The sequence below is a fragment of the Mesoplodon bidens genome (assembly GCF_964165515.1).
Source record: "Mesoplodon bidens genome assembly, chromosome: 3".
NCBI lineage: Eukaryota > Metazoa > Chordata > Mammalia > Artiodactyla > Ziphiidae > Mesoplodon > Mesoplodon bidens.
The window spans coordinates 16,796,129-16,811,915 of record NC_138178.1 but is presented as its reverse complement, the minus strand read 5'-3'; the positions used below and the strand labels follow the sequence as shown (position 1 = coordinate 16,811,915).

General features: G+C 40.1%; 1 protein-coding gene across 5 annotated transcripts in view; it reads left to right on the top strand.

Annotated features, from left to right (window-relative positions):
- NRP1 (neuropilin 1) overlaps window positions 1-15,787 on the top strand; it is a 139,459-nt gene that overhangs the window by 32,291 nt on the left and 91,381 nt on the right. The gene's annotated exons all lie outside the window — the stretch shown is intronic.

Genomic DNA, 15,787 nt, shown 5'->3' with positions numbered 1-15,787 from the left:
GGTGGCAAATGAGGGTTTGAAGCCAGATCCTTCTGATGCCAAAACCACGGCCTGTATGATGCCCAGCCAGATGCTTGGCTAGGGGACCTTGTGTTCCCCAACCAGCGAAACAGAGATTATAGAGTCCCCTTCAGCCTGACTAGTTACAAGTGTGGTTATTTCCCGAGCAGTAAGTGAAAAGCAGTTGGGATCTTGGGAACTCGGGTTAGAACATGAAGTGGGCCCTTCTACTTCAAGGTTGAAAATTCACGAGGCGTTTCTTGGGGTTAAGAATGGCTGTGTAGGGTTTCCCTGGTGGAGCAGTGGTTGGGAGTCCGCCTGCCGATGCGGGGGACACGGGTTCGTGTCCCGGTCTGGGAGGATCCCACATGCTGCGAGAGCGGCTGGGCCTGTGAGCCATAGCCGCTGGGCCTGCACGTCCGGAGGCTGTGCTCCACAATGGGAGAGGCCACAGCAGTGAGAGGCCCGTGTACTGCAAAAAAAAAAAAAAAAAAAAAAAGAATGGCTGTGTACACACAGAAACAGCTCTTTCAGATCCGTGAGTCTCTCAGCCTGGGCGGTCAGGGCACACCTGCATCTCTAAGTGCCCAGCAGGTGAGTCCTGGTCACCCAGGGTAGACATAAACTGACCGTGACTTTTACATGCTACTTATATGGCACCTGTGCTGAAAACAGGCTCTCTGGCAAGATCCCTTTCACCAAATGAAAAAATGTTTCTGGAGATCCCAAGATCTTGAAAACCTTGCTTGTCTCCATAAAAATATGTATATTTTATGCCTGCCAAAATGAGTGAGATTAAGAGGAAAATGAATTTCAACTGTGAACTGAAGTTGATAAGTATATTATTAACAGGAAAATATGGTACTTGTTTTCAAGGATAATGTAATGCTTAGGCATTTTTTCTTAGAGCAGCTGATATTCTCCCAGAGTCTCATTTTCTAGGGCCATGAGGCCGAGCCATACCTCATCTGACTGTAGGATTCCAGTCAGTCACCAAGAGGGTCAATCTCTGTTTTCCCCTCCCCTCCCTGTACCCTTGGGGACTGTCTAATTTAGGACAGTTAATCCTGCTTTTAAGCCCCAAAGTGTTTGAAGGAAAAGTAGTTTCCTTAGAACAAGATGTACTTTGACTACATGAGATGTAAGGTAGGAAATAAAATATGCAGAGGCCCCAGCAGTATTCCAGAATCCTTATTTATATTCAATCTAAATCTAAAGAAACAGAAATTCATAATAAACAGCTTCTAAAAACATCCTTGGAAAAAACTGTTAACTCAGATTACAGATGAACTAGTCTCCCCTTAAAAGTGCGCTGCTGCTTATAATAAGACACAGCCCGTGGCCTTAACTAAATTTGCCATAAATTATATGGCATCACTATAGACAACAGTGTTTAGTGTTTGTTTGGTATTACAGTTTGTGTTGACCTCCAGTTTGTGATTTGTAATCAATAGGTAGAGTATTTGAAGTTGTGCTGAATGACTTTTCTTTGTTTAAATTGGATCATTAGAACTGAGATGCTAATCCCACCTGGGCTCTGGTGGCCCTGTCTCTTCCAGGGAACCCACTGCCTAGCCTGAACCAGCCTTGGTGTGCAGCCTTGGGCCTGCTCCCACCACCCCCCCAAGCTCTAGAGTAAGGACGGCCCCTTGTGCCTCCCCTGGGTCAGGGGGCAGTTACTGCCCGAGATCAACCCTCCCCAGCTCTCCTGTCCACATCCAGGCCCTCCCTGAGGGTCCAGAGACATCTTGTCCTCCTCCTTCAAGCCGGTTTGGAGATTTCTGGCTGGCTTGGGTATAAAGAGTAGTATTAAGATGAAAAGAACCTTTTTTCATGAGTCTACTTAGAGTCACTAAAAGGAAAAGGAGACTGAGAGTTCCAGAACAATCAAACTTAGAGAGATCAGTGGACCAAGAGGCAGCCTGGCTTCAAACAGACCTTCCTGTCTGGCTGCAGGCTCCTGCCTGAGAATATGGCTGAAAGAAAAGTGTTTCTCAAACTTAAGAATATACTGACCCCCTTTTATAGAAAAGCATGTCCATAGACCTTTCACATTGAAAACTATTTTTTATTATAATCTTACTTATTATACATATCCCCAAAATTTATTCATCTTTTATTTATGCTTAAATTCCCCCTAGAATAAATAAAGCAATGCAAGTTTACACATTCATCCCAACAAAACTGCAAAACCCAGACACTCAGATAACAACCTCAATTTGATGTAATAAATGATGGCATTTGGTAGAAACAAAATCCTTTTTATTGGGTAACGTAATAATGGTAGTATGTGTTTGCAATTTTATGCTTTATTTGTTATTAACTTATTTTCCTTGAGTTTCAGCATGATGGACAACCCTTTTAGCCATTTTCATGGTCTTTGCTTGTTTTCAATTTTTTTTTGTTTAATTTGTTTTAGCCACTGATGGCTTAAATTAATAGTCTGTTAATGGTGGATTAATTTAATGGTGTACCCCAAAATATCATGTTGGATAAAACCTTTTTAATGAGAAGTTCTACACTGCCCACTTATGTCTAGAGGTGCTATGAGTGAGCTACAGCTTATTGATTTCCCAGTGAGTAGACCATGGTGCCAGCAGCCAGGATGCTGGTTTTCTTAGCGTTCAGTTCTCTGTTACTTCTGGGTTCCCAAGAGATGAGTCATTCTCCCTCCACTGTGTCTTTGTCCACACGGGGAGCTTTCTTTTGGCCTGCACGTGACATGCATTTAATCATAAACACAAATACTCATGTGCCTGCAAAAACACACGGCAGTATTCCTTATATGGTGGTGACTGAGGTTGTGTTTGGGTTGAGCTTTTGAAAAGATAATCATCAAAATGAAAACCTACAGTTTTCTAAATTCTTTTATAACTGTCTGACACTTGAAGAATGACCAGCTTGAGATCCACCGCCCACATCTGACATATTAGAGATGGTATCAGGGCAAGTCAGAGGCTCTGGGCTGTGACCAGAGGCTACGATGGAACCAGAGCACAACGCGACTATTTTGAATCCCAGTGTGTTTTTATGCAAAGGGCCTTGGAGATCTTCTAGAGCAAACCCCTTAGGGTGCAGGTGAGGAAACAAAGGCCCAGAGAGGTAAGGTGAGTCACCCAGCATCACCCAACTGTTCAGCAGCAGAGTTTGACATCCAATTCTGCCCTCCTGGTTTCTTGGCCAAGGCCATCCCCGTGACAGCTGCCTGCTGTAACTCAGGCAGCTTAGTGGATGGGTAGCTATGATGCTGAGGAAATAGTCCTTGTTTAATGTTATTATTATTGCTCAGGTGTAATACAAATGTTGGTTCTCTCCCAGGTTCACGTATATAGGGTGAACCCTTCCAGATTTTACAAGAAGGGCATATTCTTTTCTTCCTCATTAACTTTCAAACACTTACTCTTCTGGCCCGTTGTATCTCTCAGCATAGTTACTAGAAATGGGTTTTGCTGAAGCATTATTCTGCAAAGGGACTAAGCTCCCCAAAGAGGATTGATGCCCATGAAGAAGAAGTCAGATGTGGAATTAGACTTCTGCTACATTGTCACATTCTGAGAGCTTACTCCCAAATCCAACTCCTGCATCTGAGAGATGCAGGAATCTTGCCACTACATAAAACGTCATGTATACATAAAAATCAGTATGTGATCAATGCCTTATATTGATAGAAATGCACTGATTTTAACTTGAGGCTGTAACCCCTACTCTGATTTTATATAAACAAGTCCTGCTTAGTTGAATTTGCTCACACCTACCTAGCATTGTTCAATGGTAACATGAAATAAAGAATATATTTAATTGGTATTAGGGATTTCTTCAGGTTGCCTGATTAAAGAACATTATCCACATTACACCTGTGACGGATGAAGGAATACACATTGCATGTGGATGAGTGAAATTCATTCATTCACATGGGCATGCAAAAATTGATAAGTCCACAGTATAGCAATAGTGTCACCTCCCTATTATGCAAATCAGCTGTGTTTTAAGGGATTTTTGTGGATTTTGAGTGTGTGTGTGCTCGCTATTAGTAGATGTCAAGCATTCTTCTTTCAAAGATAATGAATATGTTTTCTGTTTTCTCCCCTTTACTGAATGCTGACTGAGTGTGTTTTAATAGGAGAAGCACTGGATTTGCCAGAGAGAATCCAGAATTCAACACTAACTCTGCTGCAGACTGTTGGTTGTATGACCTGTGGTCCACATCACTTACTAGGGTCTCTGCTTCCTTATTTGTTACATTTAGGGGTCAGAGAAGATGCCCTCCAAATTCCCTTCTGTAATTCTGGTTCCTGATAGTTTTCTTTGTTTCTAGCACAATGAAATGAATTGTATGTGGTTAAATACACCATCACCATTGTAAAGACATAATAGTGCAAACAGGTTGTAAAATTCTAAGGAAGCACTTTGTTTCTGTTTTCCTCTGCACTGGATGCCAAGATATCTACTAAAGATGTTACAATTAAAGTTTACTGGACCAAAAACATTCCAGGGAAGGAAAAGCCTGGAAAAAGTCCCTGTCCGGATTAGTGTGTTGAAGTTAATATTTTATAAACATTTCTTATCTCGTCTGAAAAGAAATAGAGAATTTGAGTATCGTGGGATAAAAATAGCTTGTTATTTAAGTATATGTGCATATGTGCATTTAAATAAATTTGGAAAAAGAAGAAATGGTATGAAAATAAAATAAGACAGATTGGAACAGTCTGGTAAGATTTGTTTTAAAGTCAGGGTTATGGAATATAGGACAAAGTTACCAGGGAAGCTGTGGACTTTCTTCCTTTGGACAGGCACAAATCTGCTCACTTGCCTGAGTGGGATTAGGCTATCCAAATGAACCCAAAGCCTTTTCAAGCCCTTTGATGTTATGATTCCCACCAAAATGTTCAGACACTTGGCCTCTGGAGGTTCAGTGTGAGTGTCAGCACAGTGGCACAGACACAAAAAACTTACTTTCCTCTTGACCTTATTTGTAGTTAAGCATTAACTAAGTCTATCAGAACCCTTGAAAATGTATATTTTTTGAGTGAAGATATTTAAAATCACTTTGCTTATTGTTCAAAAATATGCTAGAGAGACCAAAGAGTCCATAATCAAGCGTTGGTAGAATTCTGTCCTTCATGAAAAATCCGTAAATCCGTAGAGAAGATTTGCATTCTTAACCGCCAGAAGTGGGAAAACATGTTTGAAACGTCTGTGGAAAAGTACTAGCTAGGCAGTCAGAAGTTCTGAGTCTTTGGACACTAAAACTAACTCTGTGATCTTGGGCGATTCAGCCTCCCTGCGTCTCCGTTTCCGTATTTACCATAAAGAGATGGAACCAGTTCATTTCATTTCAGCTTGAGGATTGAGGTAGATAACCCTCTCTATACGGTGTATATAATTATAATATACACCTCTTCTAAATTGTATCCCCATTTCATTAATTCTCTGCTTCCAGGAAAAACTTTGTAACCCATGTTTTGAATGGTTATGGTCAACGAATCTGCAGCCTCTTTGAGTTTTTTTCTAGCATTCTTGCCAACATTTTGTCTTTGGAAAACTGCATATTTGATCCACTTTCTGTGCTCCCATTAATTTCTCACCGCGCCCCAGGTCTCTACAACACACTTCTGTTCAGTGACTCGCTATGGTTGCTGTCGATCGCAGCTGTCTGGAAAAGTCTTGTCTCCAAATTACAGTGGCTTTCTTTTCTCTTGCCCTGAGGCAACAGATGATGGGAGAGATATGTGTATGTTTCTGTTCTTCAGGGTCAGAGCTGGCTGGCACGTAAAATTCTTAACCCTCCAGTTGAATCCAAATGCAATGAATCACAAAGTAAATGCAAACCATGGGCTGCATATCCCAGGGGGATTATGTAAGTGAAATTAATTTTAAAAACCAGATTGCATTAGTTAAACCTGGGACCTTAATGTGTGCCGACAAAAATGCCTCATCAGCCTACCAAGGTACCTGAGACTTATTGCCCAGATAATAGCTGAAAATTTGAACTTGGCAGTTTTATGGATTGGTTTGTATCTAAAAAGCAGGCAGCTTTTAAGAACCCTGAATAAAGGTTGCTTTCTGCGGACACCTATGGTGTGACTATTTATAAAAAGTACCCAGTCATTTGGCCCCTCCGAAAAGTGCTATTGGCAGAAAAAGACTTGGTGTTTAATCCATAACCTGCTATGCACTGCACCCCACAGTGGCAAAGCACACACAGAGCCAGAAGAAAGAGATCAAGAAAGCATTAAAAATGTCAGGCCACAAGACCATGTTTAAATGATTAGGTGAGACACCGTCTTGGTTTAACAATGGCCAGGCACACCTCGGGGCCTGACCTCCCCACTGGCTCTGATTTGATGGGTTATTGCAATCTGCTCCGAAATTGAATTTCAGTTTGTTTCGATAGCATTTTGCAGTAAATAGGAGTGCCTGTGGTATCTCGTTTGTGAATCTTGATGTAATAATCAGAGGTAATTGAAGCATGCACAAGCCACAGACTTATGACATGTTTTTGAACAAGTATTGACTGATATGAAACTAATTTAACAAAAACTGGAAATCGGACTCCACCGAGAAGGTGTGCACAGAATACAGAGTCTGTTGCAAATGCACCAAGTTTGGCTTTAAAAATGGCATGTTCAAATTTCCTTACCTTTCCTGAAGGAGTTTGGGTGCAACTTACTGACAGGCAAGGTTGTGACCCTAGGACTTGGGCTAATCACCTGACGACTAGAGTTAATCGTTTCTCCGTCCTGGGGTTTGGGTTAACCTGTCCATCATCTGTCGTCTCCACCTGCCTCAGTGGCTCCCATGGATAAGAAAATCCCTTGGTAAGGGAAGCCCACAAAATTAACTCCAAATGGCAATGTTTTGTGTAGACTAGCATAGATTTGGAATCTTTTTATTTATAAATTAATCTTCCTTAGATAAGATTGTAATCTTCTATATTTATGCTCATGCATACACCAATATATGTGCATACAGGCATATCCCATATAGGCATTACATATATCCTCACTCACAAAGCGCCTGCTGGACTTATATTCATTTTAATGTAAGTTCAATACTAAAAAGGAGAAATAAAGGAACAAAACCTGTAATTTACATCTCTAAGCCATACAACAGACAGATTATTAGAGCAGGGCGTGCAATTCTCCTTAGACTCTGGATTTCAAGAGGGGTGAAAAGCATTTGAGGATAAGAATTTGAAATTCAAGTGATGAAAAAAATAGTCGAAAATGTTGGCTTCTACAGATACTGACCTTAAATACAAACGATGGTGAATTTATGTGTTCAGGCACTAAAGAAAGGAGAATGAATTGTGTGTAGTGCACTCAGAAGATCAGTAAAAAAATAAAGCCTGTGAAATCTTATGATGCTTGTCCCCTGACTGAAGGAAGCAGAGAACAGTGATAATGCAGGCAGGAACGTAACGGGGAGAAAATAATGAACAGCTCCATTAGGCAAAACTCACCATTTGTATGTGTTTCGAACACACACTAATGTCCATTGGATTGAGACTTTATGTGGAGCAAATTACTTGAAAAGGTCATGAGTTATAGCTTCTTAACATATGATTCAAAATGCATAAATGTCACCCTTATCCGTAACACGGCCAGGGATGGCTGAAAAGTTGAAGTCTAAACACTGTATTTTTCTAAATAGAAATCTTGAGGACATGGACCTCATTAGAACCATCATTCCACCTGTGGAAACTGAAACAGGTAGGCTTGACATAAGTGTCTAGGGATTTATAGACATAGAGCTTATTATCACTAATAGGAATTGGGCTCTTGAATCCAAGAACATCTAGATGAGGCTGTGCCCCTAAGTATTTGGTGTTCTCTTCCAAAGAGACGTTGTTGTCATGACAGCTATTTTCATAAGGTTTAATGTAATTGGAACAAAAGCAGAACACAGTTCCTTGAGTTTTCCCAAAAGCAATTTACGTGATTCGTAGAAAAAATTTTGGAAAGTGTAAGACGTTTTCTTTCAGAACTATTTACTAAACAGTTTACAAGATCCCGATTAAATGATGTTAAAATATGAATACATAGTTATGCCATGTTTGTTCTCATTTTTCTTGTTTATTTATTTTCTCAACAAGCATGAACTTGTTTCCCAGGAAACTGTCTTTGTTTCTGACTCTCAGAAAAATCCAAGATAAATAGAGAGACATATTTTCTATCCACAAGAAGTATAATCTTATCAGGGAAATAAATAAGTCATGGTAACACCTAAGAAAATAATTCCAGGTCAACATCGGGCAAATGTATAATTACTCAGTCCATACTGGCTCAGGGCTCCATAAATTCAAGTGGAGGAAACATTTACAGGCGATTGAGTCTAAGAAAATCTTCACAGAACAAGTGAACCTTGAGTTGGGCTTTGAAAGTATTTAATTTGGATGGGCAGAAAAAGGAAAAGAGAAACTCGTAGGGAAGAGATGCCAGAATAATTCTGTGCAGTTATCCTAAGATGGGGGACATCAGGGCAGTTGTCCCTGACCTTCAGAAGAGCTAACACTATCCCAGGGTGGTAACTGGTCAGAGACGTCACAGAGTCCCCAGGACTAGCCAGGGCATGGCTCCTTCAGTTTTTGCTTTAAAATGAAAGCCCTGCAACTAGTACCTGGACATGCATTTGACCTCCAAATCACCCTTTCTAATTTCTTTTTTACTCTGCCATTTATCTTCTAGGATTCATATTTTATCTTTTGACTGTTTTTAAGGCCATTATAAAAAGTCATATTAACCAGGTTTAAACACTGTTTTTAAAAGTTCAGTTTAGGGCTTCCCTGATGGCGCAGTGGTTGGAAGTCCGCCTGCCGATGCAGGGGACACGGGTTTGTGCCCCGGTCCGGAAGGATCCCACATGCCACGGAGCGGCTGGGCCCGTGAGCCATGGCCGCTGAGCCTGCGCGTCCAGAGCCTGTGCTCCTCAACGGGAGAGGCCACAAGAGTGAGAGGCCCGCGTACCGCAAAAAAAAAAAAAAAAAAAAAAAGTTCAGTTTAGAGCAAGAAGGAAATGCAGCGTTTTGTTTGCAGCCCTAGCGAAGCCTGGGCTTACAGCCTCCCTGAGACAGCCCTGCAGCTGTGAAATAGGAGAGCGCGGTCTGGAGGCCGTGGAAGATGGGCTGCTATAGAAGTGTCCTCGGATTACCTTCCCCTGGCACAGCTTCTGTTTCTTTTACCTCCCCCCAGTCCCCAGCACCAGTGCTACTGGTTCACCTCTAGTCCCTGACAGCGAGGTCCAGACCCAGGGGCGAGGAGTCAGCTCTCTGCCTGGACCACCACTCAGACCCGGACTCCATTCTGGGTTCTCTGGGTGACTCTGGGCAAACCATTCAGGAGTTAATTCAGTTGATTCACTAGTGAATTCAGTAATGAGTTTCCTGTGACAAAATTGACCGGCTGGTCTAGGAGTGATGTGGACACAACTGCAGAAAAGACATCCTCACATGTCATAGGATGCTACCGGTTCTCTCTCTCTTTTCAAGCCTGTACCACAAGGACAAGCATAAAAGCCTTCTCAGCTATTCAGAAAAGAGTGCTATATATATATATAAGCTATTACTACTTTTTGCACCAAAAATTTTATATATATAATTATAAGCTATTGCTATTTTTTCACCAAACATTCTGTATATATAATTATAAGCAATTATAAGCTTGTATATAAATATAAGCTATTACTACTTTTTTACCACAAATTATATATATATATATGTGTGTGTGTATGTATTTCACACACGCTAAGAATACTTTCTTCATTAATTGCAAAGCATAATGGGAGTAAAAATAAAAGCTTTTGCTAATGGTCTTCTACCATTTGTATGGAAAATTTCCATTGAAGAGATCAATATTATTACTGTTCAAACATTTACCCAGCCGGTGTTTGACATGTCTGTCACACATTAAGGAGAAAGTATGTTTGAAGACATTGGATTTTAACGAAGAAAAATTAGAGAAACCTCCAGTTGAAGTTATTATATTTAAAGACTGCCAAACCCAACATTACTTCTGCTTCGGTAGTATATGAACTGTTGTTAACCTGTGCTTCTGAGTGTACATTCATCAGTGAATAATTAGGGAGGAATTCAGTAGTAAGTCATTGATAGAAAGGCCATTTGACTTCCAAATTTACAAAAGCCTATTTTAAAGTTTAAAAAATTATGGAGGCTATGTGTGTGTTTAACTAGTGAAAATGGGTATTTTGTCTCTGTCTGGGAAAGAGAATAATTACAATCTGAGTCATTCAGGGAAGTGTCCTAGATCAGTGACATTTTTGCAGTGCAGCAATAATCTTACTATATTACACACACAGAAAGGTGTTAAAGGGACTATCAGTTGGTATGAAATTACATAGTAGTGTGAAGAGGGAAGCAGTAAGAGAAAATTCAACATCGAAAGTTAACACTCACAAAAAGAGGAATGTTCTCTGTCCAGAATTTGGAGATTTTGGCTGGCATACTTTGTTTGTAAAAGAAAAATCATTAGGATAAATTAAATTTTTTCTTTAGTATCAGAAAGCCAACACTCAAAGTCGATGTGGAAATTGTTTGTGTTAAATTGTCACCCAGGCATCCCTTTGACCTCTGGCTCCATCCACGGGGGGTCCTGGATCAGCCCTTCCTTCTGCTCCACACCTTCCTGGATCCTTGCTCCCCAGAGCTGGTTTTTAGTTCCCAGGACAAGACCCTAACTCTAGATCACCTAGTCCCAAATCAGCAAGAAGGCCAGAGTCTGGAGCATGTGGAATGGAGGAGAAGGAAGGCAGAGAAGGTTCTGGAAAGAGAGGAGAATAGAAGTCTGGCCCTCCACCCTGCCCTTGGTGGCCCAGATACCACCCCAAGTCCCCAAAACTCAGTTATAGAGCCTTTGAAATGGATACATGCTTTCAAAGTGCTCAGCATCCCTGGGTTGCTAAAATAATGATCTCACATCAGCCTTCGAGCAATTAGAGAAGTTTCTATACTTATCTGTGTTTTGCCTGTTTTTTTGTGTCTATCTAATAAATGAATTCTTTGAATTTTTCTCTTCTTAGAGTACTAAAAAAGTGAGAGATGAGGGGCGTGATGGCTATGCTTAAAGAGCTGCAAGTTTCTCGTGTGCAAGAGGAACTAAATGTGGTCTTAGGATCAATGGGTGGAAACTGCCTTAAATAATGAAGAAACATTTATTGAGGGAACAGATCTGAGGCAAAGTCAGGAAGACTTGGGATCATTGCCAGGCAATGAAGATGGGCCGAACTCCCTGCCTGGACTCAGTGTGTTTCCTCTTCCTGGAGGTTTTTGAAGAAGGCTGAGAAATCCCTTGGTGGAAATCTCAAATTAGAAGTAGACCCTGATGATCATAGACACCCTTTTCATCATCTCCTAAAAAGTGAGATGCAATGGTTCATCTTTCTTCATAATACTGTAGAAAGTTCTGAGTCTTCTGTTAACTGGATTTGAAATATGCAGTTCCTTCAGTGTTCTGGGCTTCAGTTTTCTCATCTATAAAATGTATCCCTTAGACCTCTTCCCACGGTAAACTTTTGCTAGTTCTATTCATCGTGTTCACCTTAACGTTAACTAGGTAGTAAAACCAGTGTGTTCCTGATTCCTGTGCTCAGAGAGACTCTGGATTCAGCCATGCCCAGTGCATTTGTCAGCGTCAGTTGAGTCCCTTTTACTGAGTATAGGCACAGTCTTACATATTGGCACCGTATTTACGTATCTTACGTATCGGCACCGACTGTCAGAAACAGTCGCTAAAACAGTTTTTCAAAGCACTGATTCAAATTAAATTTCTAACATGTAAGGCAGAATAGAAGGAATTAGGTTGCCAAATTTATCTCCATCTTCCCAAATGTATGTCATTATTTACAAAGTTGATTCCCTTCCTCCCTGGATTTTTTATTATTTCTGACCTGTGGCTAGTGCAAAGTAAGTGACTTTTCAAATTAGCACATAGAAAATACTTTCTGACCAACACGAGTTCCACCTCTATTGTGTAATAAAAGGGTCTTATGATCAATGAAATTGGTATATGTTGGGTTAAACCAAGTTAAATCAAGGTTTCATACCCATGGGACTTCTCAGAGCCTTATACTGACACAAATTATGGATATTCACAAAAGGAACATTATGACGTGCAGCGTTCCCAAATGATTTTGGGAAAAAAATATTCTTTTCAGAAGCATTTCATAAGACTGGTATTCTGAGGGACACGTTTTAGGGCCAGTTTCCTACGATTTCTGCTTCCTACTTTAAAAAAAAAAACAGCAAGCAAGAGATCGGAAATTGATGAAAACAATAATAATGTGATCTAGGTAATTTGCCATTATAAGAGGGAAATGCAATCAGAATTAATGAAATATCTGAAATATGGGGTATTTTTAAAGTAATACAACTTCAAGAGCTGCAATGTTTTAAATGTTTCCCCTAAAAAGATTCTCAAAGGATCTGTTTTATCATGTATTTGTAAATGATCACTTATTTGCCCCCAAATCAAGAACCAAAATGCTGGAAAACTGCCTTATTCCTATCTCTCCCTGTGACTGTACACTGTCAATCTCTTAATAAACTTTATAGATAAAGTGCAGTGAACTTTAGCCCTCGACATTAAGACCGTTCAAAGAACTTAAGCTGTTTAAAGAGTGAAATGTTAAATTGTTTTATGTATTCTGGTTTTCAGTGAAAAAAACCATCTCCTTTCCTTATGAAATAATTAGTCAAAGTAAGGAAGGTGGAGTACAGCTTTCTCTCTCCTATGCCTACCTGTCTTGTTTTTACAGCTGAGTCTTTAGTATTATCAAGGGGAACTTTTTATACCTTTCTCTAGCTTGTGCTGTGCTTAGGAGAAGCATGTGTTTGAAAATGCTCCCTTTATGCAATGTTTTATTTTAGCTAACTTGACCCTATTTCCTTTTCCTTTCTGTTAAGCTTACCATAAAGATGTTTTGGAGTGGGGGAGTGCTTTAGATGGTAGGATGAGGGCTGTATGATCTCCTGGTTGGGTTAAATCCATGCTCCAAGCACAGAGCCATTTCTGCAAGCTGACCCTTTATGTGGTCAGATGGTTAAACTTAGCAAGAGGGTGCTTCTGGTCTTAGGCTACCGGTAAAGTTTATGGCCACTGCTTTCCTTTCTTCTAAACACACAATTACTCCTCAAGATCCATATAAATCATGAGGCCACCTAGGTCATTAAAATCCTTTCTTGTCTCCATGCGCTTGTTCCTAACACAGAGATAATTAAAGGCTTGCTTTATACCCGTTAATTACTCAGTCTGTAAAGCAAGTCAGCGATAAGAAAAAAATCATGCAAACTAATGTTTAGGCCAATAACCAATGATTCTCTGCATGTTTAGGCCAATAACCAATGATTCTCTGCATATTTTGTTTTTTAACTAATTTCCATGTTGTAACATCAAAAATAGCCCTGGTTGACACTTGAAGTATTTTATGTCCATGATATATTTCTCATTATTTAAATGATTCCCTGTATCACAAATTGACTTGGGGTTACAGAATATATCCTAGGTTAGTTAGTAAGACTACTAGTAACCCAGTCATCTGCAGTTGAAACACCTGCTTTTTGACTTAATAGAATTTTAAATAATGAAAAATTCAAAAAAGAACAAATACCCTAAGCATGAATGCTTCGGACTCTAAACATGACTTACAGCAAACAGAACGCTGCTTTCAATAAACATGAGGGATTAAGAAACTCTCTCTACGACATGACCTATTTTTCTCCTGTGAATTTCTTTCTAGCATCATACATGAATCAGGCCCGTATCTAAAAGCTTCATATTCCTTGGCTGTGGTTAGCTCAGGGGTTTGTACTCTAAGTAAACCTTAAGGGTCTACTGAACAGAATAGCACCATTTTGACTTGGATTGGTGCCAACTGGCCATCATAAAAGTCAGCTCAACCTTTCTTTCACCATCGGTGTCACTAAAAGGAAAAGACATCTGTCTGTCACTAGACCCATTTTTCTTCAGCATTTTTTGCTTTCCACTTTTACAGAAAAAAATGGTTGTCGCTACAGACTAAGGGACTTCCCCACTCCAGAATGAATAATCTCACCTACCTGATGCTGAAAAGGTTCTACTGTAATTACTGCAAAGAAAGAAAAAAAAGCCTTTAAAAAACTGAGTATTTGCCAACTTTAGTTCCTGCAGCTCTGATTAGCCAACTACCTAGATCCCCACTGAATAATTACTAATCAATCAGGAGGATTTTTTTTAACTCTTAAAATTAGCACATTAGGTCCTGTAGTCTAAAACGGAATTATGCCTTTATTTCTTTTTCCAAATAATTGCAAAGGAAACTTGCAGATTATGATCCTGCTATGCCTTAAGGCAGAGTCACTGCTTTTCCAGAACTGGAAGTTGTCCCCTGGTGCGTCCACTGTACCAGCTGAGGGGGCTTTCTGAGCAAATTCAGCACTGCATGCTCATAGCAGTAATCCAATTGCAGATCATTAACTCAGCTGGGTACATCAGTGGAGACACTTAACAGATTTAGCGATTTCTTTAAAAAAAAAGTATTGTAGTATATATATGTTCTTTAACTCCATTTGTGACTATGGCTTTAATTGACTGATTTTGGGTGGTAGTACTAGGACAAGACCTACTGTCATTCCAAATAGTATTTTTCAGAATATCAGGTTATGTCATCTTCTGAGAGTTAGCCATCTTCTGACTGATAGATCCCCCGGGAGATAACAATAGCCAAACTTCCTGTACTACCTAAACTACAGTCTGTCTTGAACTGTGTAATATTATACCTTTTAGAAAATAAAGCTGTGCTCCATTGGGTTCTCTGTGCATTTGTCTCTTTGCTTCTCCTGCATTCCAGCCTCACTTGGAAGGGGACATCACCATGTAGTATTTCACTGAGTCCTCCCTATCATCTTGTAAGTTTAATTATCATTGTGTCCATTTTGCAGGTGAGCAACTGAGGCTCACAGACATTCATTAGTGACACTCAGCTAGTCAGTGACTGAGTGTGAGGACTTAATCGCAGCTGTCCCCGTTTGGCTAATTTGACGGTTGGCCAGGCAGGTGGCACCTCCTGCCCCACTGTTCCCTTTGAGACTTTGTGGGAGGTCAAAAATGGTGGGGCTTCTTGATAGATTAAAAGTTCAGGAGTGAGTCCTGAAGCTCAGAGCCCACATCAGAACCCAGTATTTGACACCTGAGCTCTCTCTCCACTTTATCCCCCTGAGAAGCCTGAGAGAAGAGGCACAGAGGGGAGAGAACAGCCTTTATTTAAAACAAAACCCAAAACTTAAAGATATAAGTATTTAAAGTAAATAAGAAGGAAGTAAACGTGTCCAAGACGCCCCCTCTGTCCCTTTCTGATGGGTTGACTGGCTATATAAGCTCATCTTGAGACAATCCATGAAAATAATTCTTTTTTTTTTCCCTGAGAACAGTGGAAAGTTGGCAAGAAGTAAAACTTTTCTATGAAATAGGGAGGCGAACAAGTTGTAAATGACGGTAATATCTTCCAGATGGCACCGTTTTACTTGGGAACCAAATTTATTGTAATTAAAGTCATGTGAATTTTCCTATAAATACTGAACTTTGCAAGTTTGACACTGGAAGACTCCATTACCTCGGAGCGTAGTTGTTTTAAAGGAGGCGTCCCTGGTCTTCCGTTTGAAATGCATCTTTGGATTTCATAATCGGAGTTAAACCATAAAGATATTTCCCCATGTGAAGGATTTTTTTATCTTCCATGCCTGTAAATCTTAATTATAGAGGGAGATTCCTCAGAAATGAGAAATTCAAACTCAAAGCGC